Here is a 21,839-nt window from a genome sequence, read left to right as displayed (position 1 = left end):
AGTAAAAAAGACCGCCCTTTTGGCGGTCTCTTGGCATTCTTTTTTCCTTGGGACGTCAAAATCACTGTACGCAGAACGTTTGTCAGCAAGTTTCCTTGCTCGTACAAGCGACCTAATACTACTATGCGGAAATGTGTATTCTATAGAATCTGTATTTTGGAGCATTCATCGCGATAGCAGTAATTACATGCAACTGGTCCATGTCGTGCCATCAAGCAACCCTTTTCATTCGCCGTCTGTGTTGATGGAAAGAAGCAAAAATCGTATGTGCTATTGAACCAGCTCCAGGCTTTAGCACCTAAGTAGCAGTCAAGAAATGCACTAACATGGGCCCGAACAGTGGCTAAAGCTCGTGGCTTCCTGGACTGAGAAAAGGACAGCAGCTATGTGCAAACAAATGTGCCGCTCAGCGGACGCTAAACATGACAGCAGATCTATGTACCGATAAGACCTCCCACTAAAAAAATTGCCGAAATTCAGGTTAGAGATAACGTTTTTTTTTTTCACGCGTCAAGAAAACGAGGATTTCACCAGCCGAAGCCATGATAGCAGTCTAAATATGAAGGCAACGATTCATTAATTAGACCACGTGGGCATCCTAAATTTTAGTTCCCTCATTGTTTCTGTGGAAGGCGAAGTGGTCCCAATCTTATCTTTACAACCCCTCAGACGTGACCAGTAAGAACGGTGCATAATTTGAGCGTATTTTGTTATAGCCCTGAAAAAAAAAATAAACTGTTACGTAAATTTCTGAGATTGGTTGATTTATTATTATGTGGCTTAACTCGCTGACGCTACAGATACGCAAGCGACGAGGCGCGCTGTAGTGGAGGGCTCCGGATTAATTTCGGTTACATGGGAATCTTCAATGTGCGCCGAAATCTCGAACACACGGGCGTTTTCGTTTTTGGCCTTCATCAGAAGTGTAGTTGTATGACAGCGTCAGCAATGCAGTTTCAATGTTTGAGAAGAGCTAGCTCTTTATGTTTGATTTCTAATACTTTTGATTGACAGCATATAACTTCGTTTATACAAAACTAGCTTTAACCAAAGGTAATTGTTTAGAGGAACTCGTTCGCTTGGGGTCTATTACCTAATATGCGCCATTACGGGGTGAGTAAGCTGTCACGCGCACACAAAAAGCCACAGCTAGCCGCCGCTGCAGCTACAACTGCCAACCGACCACTACAGAAATGACCCCGCCTGGGCTCCCCGAATGCTGCATGGGCCAGTTCCAGTTACTTCAGCATGACCTACGGAAACGTGAGGAAGCTTCAACATCGCTTTCGCCAACGACTACCTGCATGCATAAGACGAGACGAGTATCACCTCTCTGTCACTCTTGTAGTGTTCGATAGGACATTGAACCTGCACTGTGTGCTGAAACTCAGCGTTAGCATAGGCTCACAGCCCTCGACTGCGTCTGCGACAAGGGCTGCGAAGGCCTTGCCTTTCTCCGTGACCGGCTTTGAGGAAATTCTGTGAACGTTTGCACTGTGTGCGCGTTTGTGCGTCTTTCAGATTTGCGTTTCTAGAGTACTTATAGAGTCTGCGTGCGTTTTTCTGTGCTGGTGTATTCATTCCTTGTCGTCATTTTCATTCCGTATCATAAAGGTATTCCTCCCTCCCAGTTTTCCTCGCAGAAGTTACGAAGAAAACACCCGACAAAAAAAAAAAAAGAAATGCTAGTGAATAGTCCTGTGCGAGTACAGTAAAGACTCACATAAACGCTGTACCTTTTACGAGAAGTTATAGATTTACCAACCAAGTGGTTGAAAAAGCGTAAGGCTAGCGACACCTGTGACAAAGATTTCCCTCGGTAATGATTACGCACCCTGAAGTCTCAGATCACACCTTCAAATGATTAATGCAACATCACGATCTGCAAACGCGCGAGCCGAATGATTCAGGACTCCCGTGCAAGCCTGCGCTGAAGCAGGCCGAACGCCAAATTTTGTCCGAGCTGAAAAGCATTGTAAGGCACACGTGAATTTTTATTTGTCTGGTTATGACCGGGACAAGTCCACGAGACCGCGTACGGCGCAGGGAATCAGAGCCAGAGATAGCGGCAGCTAAGACAAGTCCGAGGTAAAATAAATAGCTAAGACAGGTGAAATGGAACATGCCGTCACTCCGATTCAAAGACTTTTACTCGCCATCATCATCCCCGTTCAAGGTTTTTTCAGGGCGCTGCCATGCGCCAAAAATACAGCCTGATTGGCTTAGATCTTCTGGACAAAACTGGCAGCCAATCGGAAAAGACCGGGAGCAAGAAGGCAGCGATCGGGAAAATTGCAATCAGGAGCCCATTAAACCTGAAATACTTGTGAACACAAAAAGCAATAATAATTTTGAATGAATGATCCCTTAAAGATTGATTAATTTCGCAATGTTGTGTGATCACTTTGCATAAAAATACAAAAAGAGAACTCTGCTCTTTTGTTCGGCGCTGCAGTCGCTTCCGATCAGGATTCTATTTAAACTGAAATACTGGTGAACACCAAAAGCAATGACAATTTTTAATAAATGATTCTTTGAAGATTGAAAAATTTGGAAATTTTGTATGATCACTTTGAATTAAAATTTAAAGTCGTAACTCTGCTCATGTATTTGGCCGTTTCGGCGCTGCGGTCGTTTCCGATGTAATTTGTAATTTTTCCATCAAGTGGTGGCGGCGAGGTCGGCCGTGGTTGCGCGTTGTCCGTGTTGTTATTCATGTTTTTTGTGCGATATACCGTCGTAAAATGTGTTCGCCCTTTGTGGATAAAGCCTGCTTGCCACGTTAGAAACACGTGCGGTTAAGGATAAGCTGAAATACAGCGGCAAACGATCGAAGAACGGCGGCGTTTTCCTGTGCCCGGACAAAGAAGTTCGGTAAGTTCTTTTTTGCTGGACCTTTTGTAGCGCGACTAAGGTTCGGTGCCAGAAACGTGTTATTGGCTTGATTTCTCGTTTCCGCGTCAGTCTCACGCTGTGGTTCGTGCAAGCTAAATGCAATTTGCTGGCGCTGCTCGATATGTCTAGCGTTGCTGACGGACAGGTGGTGGGCGCAGCGGAGGGCCTTAGGAAGCTTGAAATAATTGCCGGTGCTCTTGATAACATCGTGAGGAATCGACGTGTTTTGTTTCGTATGCGGTTTTTATCGCATTAGGTCTATTTCTATATGCGGCCGTGCGGTTTCACCGTGCTTTTGTTTTATTTCGATAGCTGTGCCACTTTGAACAAAGCAAAATACAATGTGCGACTGCTTAACTTATCGGACGTAAAACTTCCCTTGAGAAAAATGAAAACCTTAAATAGTTTGAGAATCTTAACTTGGCAATAAAAGTGTTTTGATATTTTTTTATCGTCTTGTTACTGGCTGAAAACTATGTTTTCTTCAAACGGTTTGTAGTTCAGGAGCACATAGGCGGAGTATATTTCACATTGCTGTAAACGCTATCTACGCTTACATAGCATTGGTTTTAAGCACCTTTCATCAATTCTGTGGTTAGGTCTTTTGACATAACTGTCTTGATAATAAAACAATCATTGAGTGAGTGTTCTTACTTCTCGGAATGTGTAGTGTACTGTGAGCTTTTAACTTTGGCAGGTAACGACGTTTGTGCTAATGTAACTTTTCTTTGCAACCTTTTCATTTAAAAGTGGCTGGAGCTTCAGGACGGGGGCTGTCTGGCAAGATGAAAAGCAATAACAGGTACGTACTGCATTTATGTTGCCGATATAGGAACCCAGAAATAGAAACTGGACCTATAAGTATGCGTTTGAGTGATGTGGGGCCTTTGCAGCAGGAATTATGCCCACCTAACTTGTGGGAGTTGTTTATTCTTGCATTACCACAGGAATAATAGTAGTAGGTAGCCCTTTCAGCGGTAGGATGCTGTGCATGTTTAGGACAGTTGAATTATGTTGAATGTAGCTTTTTATACGTGCAGAAAGTGAATTCCTGTTTTATATTTCTTTTGCACACGATGTAGTGCCTGTGCAAACCAGGTTTTCTGGGTGAAGAGTCCTTCAACATCTGCTTGAGGCTGGGCAGCTGTTATGTCATAATGCTAGTAATGTGAGTAAGCACTAGATCTTGCAGGTGCAGTCCCAGTGCCGCAAGAAGTAATTGGAATGCTGGAGCTGGGGCCAAACTCGGGTCTGTGTAGCTGCACCAGCGGTAACTGACAGCAGCATATCATATACACATGCATATCGGCCACAATATCCCCTCTATACCTATGGACCCTTCTGTATTACCGTGTCACTGAGCATTATGCATTGGATGTTGGATGCCGCGCCAGTGGAGTGATGGTGCTCTCAGCAGACACTTCTGGCAGCATAGCCTGCATGCTTCCAGTGAATGTGAGCTAGTCAAGCTGAATCTCTTGCAGATACAGGAAGGCACTGTTCTTTTCTCTGAATACAGACTCCTGACATCCTTTCGCGCTACCTATGCACTGAATTTACATGGCTTCCTTGTCAGTGGTCAGTTAATCAGCCGGCTGTTTTGCGATGGGTTAAGCAAAATAAAATAAAAAAACAGTGGGGAGGTTATGCTGGGTGTGCGTGCAAGGTCCCAAAGTTATTTGTGAACTTGAGTTGTAAATTGATCTGTCAATTGAATTTCTTTCCCTTTTTTTGCATTCAAGCTCAGCCACCCCTTTCTCTGAAATAAGATCATGTCTATGCTACTGAGCTGCACTGTTGGTGGCACCTGGAGTGAGGCATCTTTATGCTTCATTTCTTTATGTCGACGGCATACTGTGACTGCTCAAAATGCTGTAAGCACAGTGCTTACATTATGCGCACAGGCTCAGTTGTGTGAGTTCAAATTCATTTCAACCAAATAACCTGCCGAGGTGGCTCAGTGGCAAGGCGTTGCGCTGCTGAGCACGAGGTCGCGGGTTCAATTTTCGGCTGCGGCGGCCGCTTTTCTGATGGAGGCGAAAAGCAAAAATGCCTGTGTGTGCAAGATTTCGGCGCACGTTAAAGATCCCCAGGTGGTCAAAATTAATCCGGAGCCCTCCACTACGGCGCGCCTCATTGCCTGCATTGCGTCGGCGTGTTAAACCCTACAATCAATCAATCATTTCAACCAAATAGATTTTTGTCGGAGCAAAACGAACCGTTGGGCTTTCTTTGCCATATTTTGTTTATTCTTGCTCATTAATTAAAAATATGTTTTTTTTTTTTCATCTATATAAAATGGCTTTAGTGCCTCTAAATGTGTGCAGACAAACGTTTACATGCTGGGTTCTGTTTTTAAATGAGGCATAGCCACATGCTACTCAAGATCATGAGTTCGCTTTCTCGAATCGTAAGAATTGACAATTTAGATTCTTTCGGGCCAGTAAAGTGACTGCACATGTTGATGGGGTGGTAATTCTGGCGAGGCATCAACCGCCTGGTCATCATATTGAACATATATTTGGCTAGATAGTGTGCGAAGGATGTGAAAAAAACAAATTGTACCAAAACAATGTAAATTAGGTGCAGTCAAAAGTTTTGTTCTTTGCACTATAGGGTAATGTTAGTACCTAAGCAGCATTTACTGTATTCACAAGCTTGAGACACTGACAGCATAATGCACCCGCAGCTAGGCTCAGTGGCTAAGGTGTGGTGCTGAGCCCATATCTGCTGGTTTGATCTTGGCCACGGTGGCTGCTTTTCTGATGGAGGTGAAAAGCGAAAACACCCTTGTCTCGAGATTCAGCATAAGTTAGTTTGCCAGGTGCTCAAAATTAATCCGGAGCCCTCCACTACTGCACGCCTCATAGCCCATGTGCAGCTTCAGCGTGTTAAACCCTGCAATCAGTCAATCCGACGGCGTAACGTAATCACGTGATTTTTATCAGAGCCTTTTGGTGGGATGAGGGGGCAAACGTCGATAGCCCTGGCAAATAAAATGCATCAATGGTACGGATAGGTAGATGATGATGATGATTGATTGATTGGGGGGTTTAACGCGTTGACGCAACGCCGGCAATAAGGCGCGCCGCAGTGGAGGGCTCCGGATTAATTTTGGCCACCTGGGGATCTTTAACGTGCGCCGAAATCTCATGCACGCGTGCATTTTTGCTTTTCGCCTCCATCAGAAAAGCGGCCGCAGCAGCCGGGAATCGAACCCGCAACCTCGTGCTCAGCAGCGCAATGCCTTAGCCACTTAGCCACTGCGGCAGGTACGGATGGGTAGGTTTACCTAAAGTAGCCCATGCTGGCTTGTGCTCCTGCATGGTCTACTATAGGTAGATGTTGGGGCAGCAAGGCAGTGCTCCCTAATGATTTGGCCGCAACCCCCTGTGTACCAAGCAGGGGTACCTGAAACTGTCCATCATTTTTTAATACCTCAAAAGCTTCTCTCATTGGTGATCGGGCACAAATAAGATTTCATTTTGTTGTTGCTTATAGTCTTGCTCTTCTGATCAAGATCGGTCTAAAAAAAGCACAGAGAACATAGTGTATGCTAATTTTGAATTTTGCCCTTCCAATAATAATGCCAAAGACAACCCCGTACCATGTTTACTGAATTGTAATGTGACCACGATTGTAGCGTGAGGGGTGACTTCCTCGCATAAAAAAGAAAAATTAAAACCACTAAAGTAACTCAAAGGGTAACTTTCTGTTGTGCCAAAAAAAAAAAAAGAAGAGCCGCCAAAGTACTCACGTGAGGCCAGTGGAATTATGGAAAAGCACATTTATTTTTCAAACACTTGGGCTAGGCGCCCACCTTTGACACTTATAACTTCGCAGGAAGCCCATCTGTCGAGCGATATCACTTGTTTTGAGCTGTATCAGCTCAACACTGACCGCCAAAAGGCGGTTACACTGTTTGGTGACGAAATCAGCAACACCCTTTTGTAATTCGACGTGGCAGCTGTAGCAAGGCCCTCGGAAACTTTTTGGGCAGGGTTCGCATGTAAAAAGGCGCTCCCGCAGTAGCTGCCATCCACAGACGGTCGATGTTGACTCTTCGGGGAGCTGCCGAATTCCCGATTTCTTGAGCCATTAAAATAGCATGGGTCATACTGAGTGCAACACGTTGCCGTAACAAGGGGAGCTGAAGCGGTGTTGAAACACTTCAGGGCAATGAAAGTTACCTATGCCTCAATACTAAAGTACGGCGCGAAAACAAAGGAAAAAAGTTGCGCACGCTGTCAACCACCACAGAAAAAAAGCAGAAAAAAGGACCCGAACAACTCTGACACATCTTGCTGACATAGATTGCGAAATGGTCAGAAATGTAGCCATTGATGACAAATGGGTGCATCATTGCAATTTTAGGCAGATTGTAACGCGAGGGTTGACTTCAGGTTGCAAAAATAAAACGTGTTATAATCGACTAAATACAGTAACATTCGTATTTGTATTTAACTATTTAAATTCAATTTAAGAAATGTATGATATTTGTTCACCTCCTCTATTGTTTTGATTGTTCAGCATACTTGATCATGACAGCATCATGTGACGTTTTGAGACTGCCTAGAGATGAATGAACTCATGTTGCTCATGGCAATTTGCTGAAGCAAAAACTAGGGAAATTTTGACGCATCAGTTTGGTAGGTGCCCTGACTATAGACCACAATTTTACAACCTTCTCAGGGTGGCGCCATTTGCCCGGGATTGGTGTGGAGCTGTGCAGGCATTTCTCGGGGGACAGCGGGAGCAGCCACGGCCCCAGCCACATGCCACCAGCCGCATTGGACTGCGTATCGTGTGGCCGATTCGGACACCTAATCTGATTTGAAAATTGGTAAGTTCATATTCAACAGTTTGCAACCCACAGTTTACAGTGCAGTAGAAAGTGGGTTAAAGGCGAGTGAAAGCTAGTTGCATGCGAGGATTGCGTATGCTGTACACAGGCTGCAAATGGACCATGCTTTGCGTGGTTCTCACCGAAATCGCGGTTTGTGGAGCTATATTTCTCTGTGCCACACTTTTTCCAGTCAATTGCTGCACCCGACTCCTATACCCTACGAATTAGCTGTGTGTCTCACCGTCCCCGCAGAGCTGAGCTGTAGCATTAGAAAAGGGTTGATTTTTGTTTGTTTCTCGTCTATAAAATGAACACTGCTAACCTGTAGCGAACAGAAATTAGCGATAGATAATGGGATTGGAATCAATAACTGGGCTCTAAAAACAGCATACGACAGCGCGTATTGTTGCAAAGGTGCTACATTCAAATATGTTCAATTTGGCGTGATAATCTATTTGCGGAAGCACTCAGGGACCCCCAAAATCTTAGTTATGGTTTTTAATGCATAACGATCTTGTGTTTGTTATTTTTTTTTTGTACTCAACAACTGTGCAGTGACGCTCAAACAAGCAGCCTTTGCACATTTTCACCCAAGGCATGCCGACCTGCATGCTGGAGGAAAAAAAAAGTCTGAAAAATGTGGGTACAGCTGTTATATTCAAGAGGACTGCCATGACAAAATATACCACTCAGAGGCCATGAATCTGATAAGACAACATGCAACACGGGGCATTTGCAGCCTGTGCACAGCATGGGCAAACCCGCCGTGCAGTTAGTTCTCGCTCACCATGAGTGCGCTCTCTAGTGCACTGTTAAACTGTAGGGTGCTGACTCGTTGAATAAAATTGTACTTGCCAAAACCTTGGTGCTGAGACAAATCGTCTGGAATGCAATTGAGTAAGCACTGTTTGATGGTAATGGCACTATCTAAGCTCATCGGTGCTTTATTTTTAGAAAGTTCATAGCATTATCGAAAACCGTGAAAGATGCAGCTTCTCGCACAAGTTCACGATGTGTGCTCTTAAATCGAGTCTGCGCTTAAAAACTTCCTTACTTGGGGGCAGCTGGATGAAACATAAATTATAATCATACAAAGAACTAAATATTGCCAATGTAAATTCAACAGAAATTCGTCTGTATTGTCTCCTAAGCAGCATTTATTTATGCTTCCTCAGAAACTTCACTGCAGCAACCAAGCACAAGTTCAGAAGTTCTTGTACTGTATAGACAAGGCTTGCTCAGTTTTTTTAGTATCCTGTGCAAGTTTCTAACCTCTGTTGTTGGCTAGAAGCTTACTGTGTTAATAACCGTGGAAAAGAACAAGCTGACAATGTTCCTGTCAGTGCTGCGGCAGTAGCTCAAGAGGCAGCGGCTTTTTTGCCATTCACTATGCCAATGTGGAAAAAGCCATGTGTGCATTTCTCCTGGCAGGTCCCTGGAGACAGGGGTGCCTGAAGTAATGAATCAGTGCTGAGTTTGACAACGTTAAGCAATTATCACAATGCATTCCTCAATCAAGAGCTTCTAAGATGTCGAGGTAGGTATCGGTTTGTAAAGGTCCAGTTAAGATAGTAGGAAATTGTAGTGCATTTTCTTGCACGAAACGAAAAAAGTATTTTTAGATGTGATGACATTTCTCAGAAGATTTTGCTCTAGGAGCTTGTAGGCATTTTGCTTGCACACGGTGGTGCGTGCATGTTTCCCAGCTTTGGGCTAGTGCATGGGCCGCCGCTATCCTGTGAGCACCGCAGCAAAGACATAAATATTGCCGTTTTTTTTTTTTTTTTCCTATTGCGAACACAGTACACTGCTAACCTTTAAATGAAGGTTGCAAAGCTTCCTTAGAAAGGTAATATAAAAAAAGAAACATTCAAGGAAGCCGTTTCTGCAGTACAAATAAACCGCTGTTTTGAAAGCAGTAAAGATGAGGCTGAGTGAAACACTGCGGCAAATAGTTTGTTCTTCGCAAAACAGTATTTCTGGTAGAGAAGTTCAGAATGCAGCCTGGCTGTAATTTTAGATAAGTCGTAGTTATTAAGAAAGAAGCCGTGGCTTTCTACAGTGCTGTGAACCTCTTATAAATAAGTCGTCAGTGAGCTTGGAAAGTGCTGTATGGCTAAACAGTGAGAAGTCAAATGCATTCACACGTTTTTTTTTTTTTTTTGGCAGAAAATAGTTTTTCTACCTTTAGTTGTAAGACAACCGCTGGTGGCTTTAGTGAGCAACTACTGATGCCCCCTCCTCACCCCCCCCTACACACACATACGCACCTTTTTTTGGCATCTTTCTTTGTCAACTACGACTGCACGCTGCAATTTCTGTGGCTGCCAAGCTTGTGCGAGCGTACTGAGTTTGTCCCCTGCCATTTCCGTGGCTTCAACAATATTGGGGCAGCAGAGTTTTACAATCTAGGCAACTGACCATTCATAGCCGTAGTGCAAAAAATTGGGCCTGTTTGTTTCTTATTGCGTGGGCTTTTTTTTTTTTTTTTTTTTTTTTTTGAGGTTCAACACTGCGAGGACACCTATGCGCAGAATTTTGCGGCGTGTGCTTCTTCCAATATCCTTGCTTTATTACACAAGACTAAAGAGGAAATGCGGTACTATGTTGTAATTGAGACAACTGAAATAAAGCCAACGGTTTGTAGGCTGTAAAAAGTGCAATAATATAAGTACGAGGTCCAGGTTTTGTATTTTCATGATAGAAGCATTCCTTTCCCGTCATTCGCACAAACATTTTTACTCAGTGGCTGCTATGAGGCTTTTTGATCTTAGTGATTATTCGAATAAATGCTAATGTACTGCAGCGCGGCTGAGATGCACTGCTTTAATTTGATAAAGTTACAGGTGGGGAAATGTAGTATGATGCTTAATAATGACAGAACTGTATCAATAAGTGTTCTCAAAATACACATTTCATGGGCTTTGTTTTTCCAAATGAGAGATTGAAATGGCCTATTTTAACACACACTTCAGTTTGTTATGTAATGAGTAAAACTCGCCTGCTAGTTTCCCACAGTCGACTGGGACCCTTATACCCTAGTTACACGGGCACAGTTACCCCGCTAACCATGGTTAATGCAAACTGAGCTTGGCCACCTCAGTTCGGTTACGCTAACCGCAGTTGCTGCTGCCGCAGTGTTCAGTTTGCGTAGGCGAAAAAAATCACCTGGCGTTCGCAGAAGACGAAGGCCTGAAATAGCGGGAGCCCTTGAAGCTGCCCCCAAGAGGAGCTTGTGCTCTTTGCGTCGCTCTCGCAGTCGGCACGACCGCGCGTGAGCAGCAGCTCGTTTCCCGGTTCACCCGATCAACTATGAGAAAAGCCTAAATTTGTAAATTCTGCTGATCGTTTGCCAAAAAAAATAGACAAAGCAGGCAATCATGAAGCGTTTTGAGCACCCGGAAACGATCCGTGCGCACGTCGGCCGTTCCTGCAAACATGCCGGCGCGTCTGTCCACACGGCACTGAAAGCGGCTCGAACCAGCCCAGACCACGGTAGCAACAGCTTGTCGCCCCTCTTCGAAATCAATCGCGGAAAAGAAGTTCCACATGCGACAAAGTGGATATTATAAAGGTTAAAAATTGTGCTATGTATTGTAATTTGCAGTTGTAGAGATAGCGCCGGTCAAATATCTACCACGATCCTAAGTTCCCAACACCAAACTGACCCGAGAACAAGCCGCTCGCGAGCTGCTGGGGAAGCCCCTTTTTCGGCGTGCGCGAGTGCGTCGCGTTTGGGTCTGAAGCAACTGTCTAACGATATTTTTTGTCTACACTGCTTCGCCTTTGGTTTTTATCGTGAGGTTAAAAGTTTGTTACTTTATTTTTGTTGCGCTCACAACCAAGTGACCGCTGTCGACACACTTGGAATTTCGCATGTAACAGCCAAAACCGCAGTTTGCGATAACCGCAGTTAAAATTTAGTAACCACCGTTAAACGTAACTACAGTTACTTCCGCCATGTAACTAGGGTATTAATCTTAATTAAGGTATGGTGTGGGGACAACCAAAATATTTGAATATTAACTGTTTCGGGACCGCCGGAAAAAGTGATGAAAAAGGGAGGTCGCGGTACAAATTTTTTATTACATAAAGCAAAGGCACCATCCTGCCTTAGCATATACCAAAATGCAGCTAATTATATGCTCTTTGACATACAATACCAAGTTTTACTTCAACACTGGCGATAGAACCATGAAAAAATCTGAAAGTAAGAACTTTGTAAAAAAACTACAGAAAAAGATAGAAAAAAGCGTAAATATAAAATATTAAAACATAATAAAATTATTTCAGGATATACAAAATCTAACACAATGCTTTGTTTCTTCATCGCAAAAGTTTGATGCGGCTAGGTGTAACTGGTTTTTTGTTTTGTGTGTGATCTTTTTGGCACTAAGGCCATGGCTCGTCGTCGCCCAGGTACACGCCGGGCTCTCGTCCCGGCGAAAACTTCATCCGTTTCTGCACTGGTGGCAGGAGATCACCACCATAGGTAGTTAACACTCTAGCGAACAAATATAAACCAGCCAGAACATATTTCGAGCGCACATATTTACTCCAGAGCCAATTGAAACCGAAACCAACACCCACCTTTGAGCGCGATTTGATGTTCAGGCTGATCGACACCCGAATCCTCACTCGAGCTGAAATCCAATCTCTAAAGCCACATTCCGACTCTTCACTGCCTCTCTCATCGTTAAAATCCACAGTAGAAGGCGAAGATGTGCGAGACGAGACGAGGCGGATTTCTTATCGCGCTCGCGCGAGTATGACGCCATGTTTGTTTACATTTGAAACTACTGCCCGTCAGAATAAAATATCTGACGCGTTGCCGCCTGGCGATAAAAAACGAAACTTCACAAAAGAGAAAACTCCAGTTTTCAAACTATCTCCTAGATGTCGCTAGGTGTTCCATCGAGCGAAAATGTGTATTCTGCAGGCTCGCGAAACCATCGATCATATGTGATCGAAGGCCTATGGAGCGGTCCCGAAAGAGTTAAAACAGTTGTGTTGACTTTTTGCCAGAACTTCTAGGGCTCCATGTCAAAATTAACAATATTTTCTAATGATAACATGAAGGACAAACAGCTGCAATGCAGTTGCATAAGGAGAGCAGCATAAAATGAAAGAAAGCTGTTTTGCAAATGGTAGGATGTTGCACCATTCTTTGGATGGCTCTTCAACTGCATGGCAGCTTTTAAAGTTGAAAGAAAAATCATGTAAATCATGCCTGGCATTCCCTTGGAACTCCCTGAGGGTTCAGGTGAGCTTCAGTTGCCTGCTTCTACTCAGAGTCAGCACCTAAAGCAAGAACGAACACCATGGCTATATCATTTAGCACTTAAAACACTGATAAGCTCCGCAAGGTTGTTTGATCAGCGATTCCAAAGATTTGGTTTCATCACAATGGTGTGGAATCTAGTTTGCTGACTGCCCATTTTTTTGCTGCTGCCTTCCAGTGTGTCACAGGGCCCTTGCCACATTATAGTGTGGAGAATAGTGAAAACTTCAATCTGACCCTTAAAGGAGTGCTGGCACAAAATTTCAAAGCACAGATGACTACATAAAAAGCTTTCTTTTTAAATAGAGATACCCCTCAGGAAGGTTAACCTTTAAGTGTTCGGAAGAACATATTTTAAGTCAATTTTAATATGTGCATGCTCGAAAAAGTTAAGGATGGATTTCCTTTCGACATCGACATCAGTGTGATGCCATGTGTGCCTCTCCCCAAACTGCCTATGTCAGGGCTCCCATGCAAATCCAAGGTGGCCTACTCTGCCTGATCCTTCTGAGAAAACGCGGATCCTTCAGTGATGGCGCCAGTGTTTTCTATTGAACACAATTGCCGAGAGACATGAGCTACAGCCCAGTCTTTAAAAAAATGTCCAAAACAGGCAGCACAAACGACAAAGAAATAAGTAGAAACAACAGCACTTGTGTTTTTCCTCATTTCTTTGTCTGATGTATCTCGCCCATTTTGCAGTCTCGTCTTTTTCAACTTAGAATCAACTTGGCCTAGCCTCAACCCTAGCAAGTCTTCATGGGCCCTTCATTGAAATTACGAAGGGTTTAATGGGTTTGTATGCTTGCGTGATGCATACAAAGGAGAGATCTTACTTATTTTCATTCACTTCGAATTGAACAAGCAGTGACAGGTTAAAAATTTGCAACTTTTGCTGAATAGCAGGGGTCAGCAAGCTTTTCAGGCGGAGAGCCGGGTTTAATGCAATGGACACGGAGGGGGCCGGAGGGCACATTGGTTGGAAGGGGAAGGGGGGCTTTGCAGGCAAATAAATTTTGGGGAGGAAATTGAAAGCAGTGTACAAAACTAGAATAGCAATCCTTATCATGTTTATTTCCAACACGAATGTCACGAGCTTTCATGCCAGTTGAGGTCAAAACTGCCATGTCGGCCTTCAGGTAGAAAGTGACAGAGGAGAAGGGGTCTACCATTGTGCCGGGGGCCACATAATACTGCCCCATGGGCTGCGGGTTGCCAACCCCTGATTTATAGCATTTTCGTATATCGTCTGAACATGAAGCACAGGACAACCTAAGGTTGTCAGTTCTAGATGCCTTCATTTGTGACAGGGATGGGTGGCATCTATGGAAACTTTCTGGGTGTTGCGAACAACTCAAGGCAGGTTTTCGTGGGAAGATTGGCAAGCATGCTCTCATTACGTTGCAACACTTGTGAGAGGGAACCCCTGTGTCAGAGGACCTGTTTACAGTCTAGTTTCCTGGTGCTAACAAATTCCAAAATTTTTTGGCTGCTGCAAAGATGTTAAGAAAGAATTGTTTTTACAATTTAACAGTTTGTGACCCTGCTCAAGCAATCAAAATGCTTGCCCGGTTTTCTATTCGTTTTGGTTGCTTGTCCGTTTTTCATTTTCAAAGTACCGTATATTATGTGTGGTCTTGTTTTTTCTTGCAGTGCCTGGCATGAGCTCTTACTACTGATCCTGCCACAAACGCTGTGGATGAGAGTGGGTGAAATCTGTGCATCACTGCTGCTAATCTCACAAGGTTTGTGGGATTTCTGCATCTTAAAATCAAGGAAATTGACATGCAGTTTATTAGGCTTTAGACAATACCTGCTGTTAATAGTTACTGGTGGGTTCTTTAGCATAGTCATGAAGCACAGTGTGATTGCTTTGTGTTTTAGGTTATTTCATCCTTTCTTCCAAGCTTAGAAAGATGTGTTTGGCGAGTTGGTGCATCTTAACGATACTTGAGCTTGGCGCGAAATATTGACAATCACAGAAAGTAGCTGGTGATAACAGGCAATGACTAGCAACTAACTTTTAGGCAGCGTAAGAACACATAATTGCAGGCCAAAGTTACGTGGCTCCACTTGCATGCAAAAAAAAATTGTGATAAGGAAAATTCACAGCCTAATAAATACGCTCTTTCATATGGAGACCCGTTGAAATGTCACTGACACAATCGCATCCGTTCTTTCCTATGTGGTAAGCTTCCTGTATCTCCCTTTCTCATGTATCACTGCACCTGGACAATTTTCACTTGCTTTTTAAGAGCGTCATGCATGCGCTTGCAGAGCTATGGATGGGGTTATGCCCACTTGTGCAGTTCTCAACTGAGAGGTTATGTTCATGTTCACGCAATCGCACGTTCACACACCTTCCAGTGTGCCCAATGCAGACCTTTCCACATGAAAGAGGTATCTCATAAGCAATGTCCCTACACAGCAACTTGCGTAGGCATTAGTGGGCTTTTTCTCGCACCCTTGCCTATCAAAGGGACCCGTAGCACTTTCCCTCGTCTACTCGGAATGTATTTTGGGGTAGTCTATTGTCCCAGCAATCACCTCCCACAAGAATCATGAAAATATGTTCGCTATGATTGAAGGTACGTGCGATGCAAGATGCACATAATCATTCCCTCAACTCATTGTGCAGGGTGCTCTTTAAACCTTTAATTAAAGCAACGCCCCAATTGCCTATATAAGACATTTTGCAGGAAAGTGGAATCTTTCTATCACTCATGATTAAAATTCAATCGCTAGTCCGTCAAATCTCATTTTGTCTGCTTCCTTTTTTTGTGTGTGGGTTTGTCCCTCGTGAATTTCTCGAGCACATTTCTTTCAGGTACTTTTTGGCCACTACATCTGTTCTTGGTGTCGTGCAGAGATAGATGCAAAAAAATTGCCAAGATCCTTGTAGAAATAAAAAAGTTGTTTAATTTTAAATTTAAAAATACAAGCAAATAGAGCACTGCCCTCTTCTCGAAAACCGGAAATCTGCTGCTCACTTTCTCACTGACCCCGATGTCATATGGCGGGACAAATGAGGGCGGCAAAAAATACGTCCTGGAAGTTTTAAGCCCAGGGTGGCCTGACCTGGAAAGCTCCTTTCCGCGCTTCGTGACGCTGTCGTTCGGTGGTACTGTGCCGGAAAGTAGGAGAGGACAAGCAGCCACACGAGACTAGCTAAGTGACGTGCCTGCTGCTGCGTCGATGGGTGTTGCTATGTCTCTTTGTCTGAACCCTGTACCATCTTTACCTCTCTTTAATTTAGTGTGAAGCCATGTTCAGCGCTGCCTTGCTATTGAGGTTTCATGTGAACGTCACTTGTGGGTTCAAAGAAAGGTTAAAGAAACAGCTGCATATTCTGGTAAAAAAAACCTTATAGAACGCTCGCAGCAAAAAAACAAAACGCGGGATTAGAACCACTGACTTGCAAACCAGTACTCCAGCTTCTTACCTCTTGACCATATACACAAGCTGTGAGGCTTGCAAAAATTGAGCAGTGTCTGTTTCTTGTCATGTTTGTGAAATTCTGGCAGTGAGAATGCTTGTGTCTCACGCACCAATCTTGCAGACAACCCCCATCTTGCTAATACTAGAAGCAATGTAGCTAGAGCTTCTATATTTACCTCATAACAAGCATCACCCGATCGCAATCTCTCCGACGCAAGCAAAGGTAGCGAAGTACAGAATGTGCCACACAGAATTATATCCGTCTCCAAGGGATAATAGCTTGCCAACAAAAACAGTTTGGTTCAATTTGTCTCAAGGCAGCCAATCACCGCTAGAGAAAAAAATGTTGCTGTTTTTCAGTGAACGAAACAGCATTTCCCAGTGCTAAAACATGTCCCCAGACATAGAGACGGACTGATAACCTGGAAGCTGCCGTCCACTTTTGCTATGCTCCCTGACCACGCCTCCTCTACCATCGATGCCAATATCTGCCGTGAATAGACATCAGCATACGGCGTGCGAATGAACGAGTTCGCGTGTATTTCGGCGACGCGCGCTGACGCCAGGCGATATCAACAGTGGTGCATCGTAACACGCCATGGAAAGGCACACGTGCTCGAAGCGGAGCCATAGTGCGGCTCTGTTACTGTCTCTATAGATTTTTGTATTCTTTGAGCCCACGGTTAAGCTTTTATGCTTACTTTAAAGAAAACAAGCAGTAAAGCAACATTTAGGCTCGTTTGGTCAAAATAATGGTATATACACACTTTCAAGCTGAGCCAACTGTAGGGCCACCGCTCTTTGTCGTCATATCCGGAGGCCTCAAGTGTGACGTTGCCAGTACTGCATGTGCTTGTATTTTTAGACTAAAAAATAGAATAACTTTCTCATATCTGCGCCGCTTTGATCATTCTTTTTGCGCATGTAGAATTTTTTTCATAGAATGTGGACTTCAAAAACATTATGAACAAAATTGAGGCGTGGCTTTGCTATTGCAAACAGCAGTGACCAGTGGAGCTGAGGGGAAGCCTCAGAAAATGGTACACCTTCCTAGTCTACCTCGACAACGCCGTAGTATTTACCCGGAACTGCGACGAGCAACTTAAACATGAGCGCGGCCCGACAAAGCGCGTTCCGAGAGGGAAACTAATGTCCCGGGGTTTATCATCCCGGCGGACTCGCCATCGAAGTAGTCCGCTGCGGGAAACAAGGTGCAGACCCGCGAAAACGATCTGGAGGCGAGAAAAGGCGTGGCCTTGCTGTCGCAAACAGCCTCGCGAAAGTTATGCGCGGAATGCTGATGTCATTGCTAACGTCATACCATGTGAGCTCGGCAAGGCTAAACCTTTTGCACGAGGACCCTTGTACGTGCACCGGTCCTCGTCTCCACTCCTCCCTCCTCCCCCTCGCAAACTCGGCTGCCGGACTGTGTGCTGTAGCGCCCTGGTAACATCCCTCCGAGAAGCACAAGCTTGACAGCTCTGCTGTTAAAAAGAAAAGGCCAGAGCTCTGTGCCATGCCATAACCAAAAGGCAGCAGAACTGATTGTGTTATCTACGACAATAAATTGTTTGCTTTCTCATGTGCTCACGTTAAAGGTATGCTTTTGCGTCATATGTTCAGCCTCGATGCATTCAACTTACAAGTGTATTTCAAATTTCCTTTCTCCTGTTAGGCCCAGTACTTCTGCCACATGGGTGGCTACGACTTCAAGGCGGGGCCCGCACGGTGTTGGGCATGGTGATTGGGCAGCCAGTGGCATTGTCCTGCAGCTGGGCAGGGTCCAAGGGGGTGAAAGAGGCCTTCTACGAGCTAGACAACATTGTCTCTTGTTCTTGGTAAGCTGCCCTGATTTTATTTTATGCACAAGGAATTCATTATAATATTTTCAGGGGCTACTTTATTTCAGGGTATTTGTTCGACCATTAGAGCTTATTTTTAATGTTCTTGTTTACAGGAATGAATACGGATACTGTTTGGTAATGCGTAATAAATATTGGCTCTCCGGAATAGTTGTACGTTGTGAAAACTAGAGGCATTGCATTAAGCAAGCTTGTAATACTTTTTTTTTTCACCCGTCGCGGTGGCGTAGTGGCTAAGGCGTTGTGCTGCTGTGCTGAAGGTCACAGGTTCGATCCTAGCTGCGGCGGCCGTTTTTCTAACGGAGGCGAAAAACAAAGACGCCCGTGTGTTGAGATTTCGGCACATGTGAAAGATCCCCAGGTGGTCGAAATTAATCCGGAGCCCTCTGCTACGGCGCACCTCATAACCTGCGTAGTTTCGGCGTGTTAAACCTCATAATCAATCAATCAATTGAATTTTTTTTTCAGGAAGGCCATTGCTAAGCCTGTGGACATTTTTACAGTGCAGTATGTTACTTATTTGTCTGTTTTCAATTTTGTTTCAGTGTCAATACAGCCCAGGTACCCCGACGCAAACAAGGTCGCTGTGGCAGCTGTTATTAAGAAACGGCTATACTCCGCCGGTGACTGGGATGGCGGCCGCACGAAGCGGAAGACACTGGACAGTATGAACTGAGCAAAATAACGAACCGGAAGACACTGGACAGCATGAACTGAGCAAAATAAATTAAGTCAAAAAACCTAATCACCACAGACTTTGTAAATCACTACATTTGTCCCTGAAAGGGCAAACAGTGCTCTTTAAAAGGGCACAAATGCTTATGCATGCATTACGAATTTACAGCATGTCCCGTTTTTAGGAACCCATGTGCACAATTCGAACTGAAAGCTGCTGGGGTTGGACAGCCGGGATGTAAATGGCAGAATGTCTACTATGGTTGAACAGCTAGTATATACCTAAAGTTGAACAGCCAGGCACCAGCCGCTCACCAGGGAAGGCTGACTGGCCGTACTTCGGCAAAAGCTTATGGGCCATTGATTAGACACATTTCAACGGCCGACCATCGGCATAAGGTCAACAGCTGACCTCCTGCAAAAGTTTAACAGCCGGCCTCGGGCAGTGGTTCATCAGCCAGCCTCCGGCAAAAGGTAATGGCTGATCTCCGGCAAAGCTGTACGGCCGGAGACCGTTGTGGACCCCTCTGCAGTGAATTGGTAAAAGGAGAGTGGCCATTGGGTGTACAGCAGTTAACTTTAAACACACGGCAGAGGCCCACCTTTGAGTGCGCGCTTTACACTTTGACTGGAGAAAGGCCGGGCAGAAATTACCTGGCTGAAGTTCTTCGGCTGATTTTAAGCCGTACAGGCTTGTGCTGCTTGGGTATGTGCCAACGCGTGCTCTCCTTCTAAATGTGTCCTTTCCTCATCGATGAAACATTTTTGATCGATATCACCAATACAAACAACTGCCACAGTCACCAATATTGCCAATACGAACATGCGCCTGCGACACCTGGTAGGAAAAACCAGAAACAAGGAAAACCAGGTCAGCCTGACTCGTCTGCTGTCCGCAGGTGTTCTTTATCACATCTTCATCGGTCCACATTTTTTCTCGATTCCGGTGTCCTTAGTGGGGCGACCACAACCAAAGACGGTGCTGTTCAGGTAGACGTTGTGTTATCAATTAAACACGTCGGCATGCTCCTGACGAATTCATAACAGGAGGGCAATCCGTCGGCAGGTTGTCTCCCGCAGACAAATCTTCGCGTTTTAGGCACCACCGCGATGACTGGATATCCTGAATTTTTCTTGAAATCCCAGTTGTGTTGCTGACAGAGAAATAACGACGAGTAATATGGGTCATAGTACAAGATCTACTGCTATCGATGACGATTTCACCATTGACCAGTGCTACTGCACCCGCAGAGCCGAGAAGTAACCGCAGTTCCCGTACAGGTCAGGAAGTGCGGCAAAACTGTAATGCTTTCTGACAATATAGAGCGACAATACATGCCTGCTTTGGATGTTAGCAACACAGAGTTATTAGTTTTCAAGCATGCGCAGTCACCACGCAAGGGCTCAGTGTAACGGTTCTGTTTTCTCGCGGAACCCATATTGCCCACTACAATCAGCTACCGCCACATGTTTTGAGAGCTTACCTTGCTAACACATTATTTGGACCGTACATATCTGCCCAGATGCGACCACTGTTCAAGTAAAGTATTGCCCGTAACAGGGCAATACTCTTCTGGAAAATTCGGCTTTCAACAGCTTGCTTGATTAATTCATGCGTAGCCATTTTGTTTCTAATTCTTTTGAAGTTTTGCTGAGGAATTTACATCTATCCACCTATTAAATGTGCTACACATGGAACGTTTTACTGATTTCTAAAAACAACTGCGATAACTGAATTGCGAAGGAATTTTTTTGGATATCCCCCTGTCAGTCGCCAATAGCAGTGCTCAGACGACGTATGGTTAATAATGCAAGCGATCGCCCGAATAAATCCGTGCAAAGCTATGTAATTTAAGTGCAATAACTGCGTTCTGCAATACGCTAAACGAACGCAGTTGAGCCAGCATTGTGATTATTTAGTCATTTACCATGTAGGAGTGTTTATGCTTCGTCATCAAAGCTGACAAAACAATCGTCATTGCGTTAATTGCCGCTCTTGTAAATAAAACTGGGAAACGTACACATTTCAGTTGTTCAGTTTGTGCTCGTAATAAATGGCAAGGTTTCGGTTTGTTACTCGCAACACCACAACTTTGCTATTTTTTGCCTTGCAAATGGTGTTACTGAATTTCCGATTGAAGAACAATTGTACAGACTTTGTCGAACCGCGTTTTTCTTCGCTTTCTATATAAATAGGCTTCATACTTGAGCAAGGCAATCTGCATAGTGGTGGAGCAAGTCATAATATTTTCTCATGTTTCGGTTGATTTTTTTAGAAACTGGACCTCTTCACTAACGGGCCCTTTGAGAGACCTCTCATAGATGACCAGCGAATTGATCTGCGCCCCCATTAAAATTTGTCGTACTTGTTACATTATACAGCTACTGTCTGCCTTGTGCATGGCAGCATCGGGTGCTACAATGCACACTCGCGCAGACGCGTGCACACACAGTCACGCGTAGCAGCAGAATGCGATGGCGTCAGGAGCACAGAAAGACATTAAGGAAGCAAAACGAGTTCACTGCGCGGCAGGAGAGCACTTTCGAACAGGCTGCTTGGTGCAGACCGACTGCATGCATACAAACTGGAAACGCGACGGGAGCTGTTGGATTCTCCTCTCACGCTCCTCTGGTATGCGCACGCGCCTCGCAGCTCTGCATTAACGTCGCTAGGAGTGGTCGAGTTGAGCCGTTGTCGCCGCGAAGCAGCCACCACAACAGCTTCTGCCCAGCCGTTGTATGCTGTCACAGTTGTGCTTCCTGTATGCGTGGAGGCATGAAGACGAGCTGCGGCCTATCGGCTCCACTGTCCCCTGTGAACGTTCTTTCGCTGATGCCTGTT

The 21,839-nt window shown here is 44.7% G+C and overlaps 1 long non-coding RNA gene across 1 annotated transcript; it reads left to right on the top strand.

Annotated features, from left to right (window-relative positions):
• Positions 1-2,673: 2,673 nt before the first annotated feature.
• On the top strand, positions 2,674-19,067 carry LOC144142283 (uncharacterized). Its single transcript, XR_013316936.1, has 6 exons — positions 2,674-2,874; positions 3,646-3,697; positions 7,588-7,738; positions 14,676-14,767; positions 18,136-18,298; positions 18,868-19,067. It is a non-coding gene; the product is annotated as an uncharacterized LOC144142283 (long non-coding RNA).
• Positions 19,068-21,839: the final 2,772 nt, after the last annotated feature.

This window comes from Haemaphysalis longicornis, unplaced genomic scaffold (assembly GCF_048455015.1).
Source record: "Haemaphysalis longicornis isolate Haplotype H1 unplaced genomic scaffold, Haemaphysalis longicornis Haplotype H1 scaffold_6, whole genome shotgun sequence".
NCBI classification, from domain to species: domain Eukaryota; kingdom Metazoa; phylum Arthropoda; class Arachnida; order Ixodida; family Ixodidae; genus Haemaphysalis; species Haemaphysalis longicornis.
The sequence above is the reverse complement of the archived record's forward strand: the minus strand, read 5'-3'. Positions and strand labels throughout refer to the sequence as shown.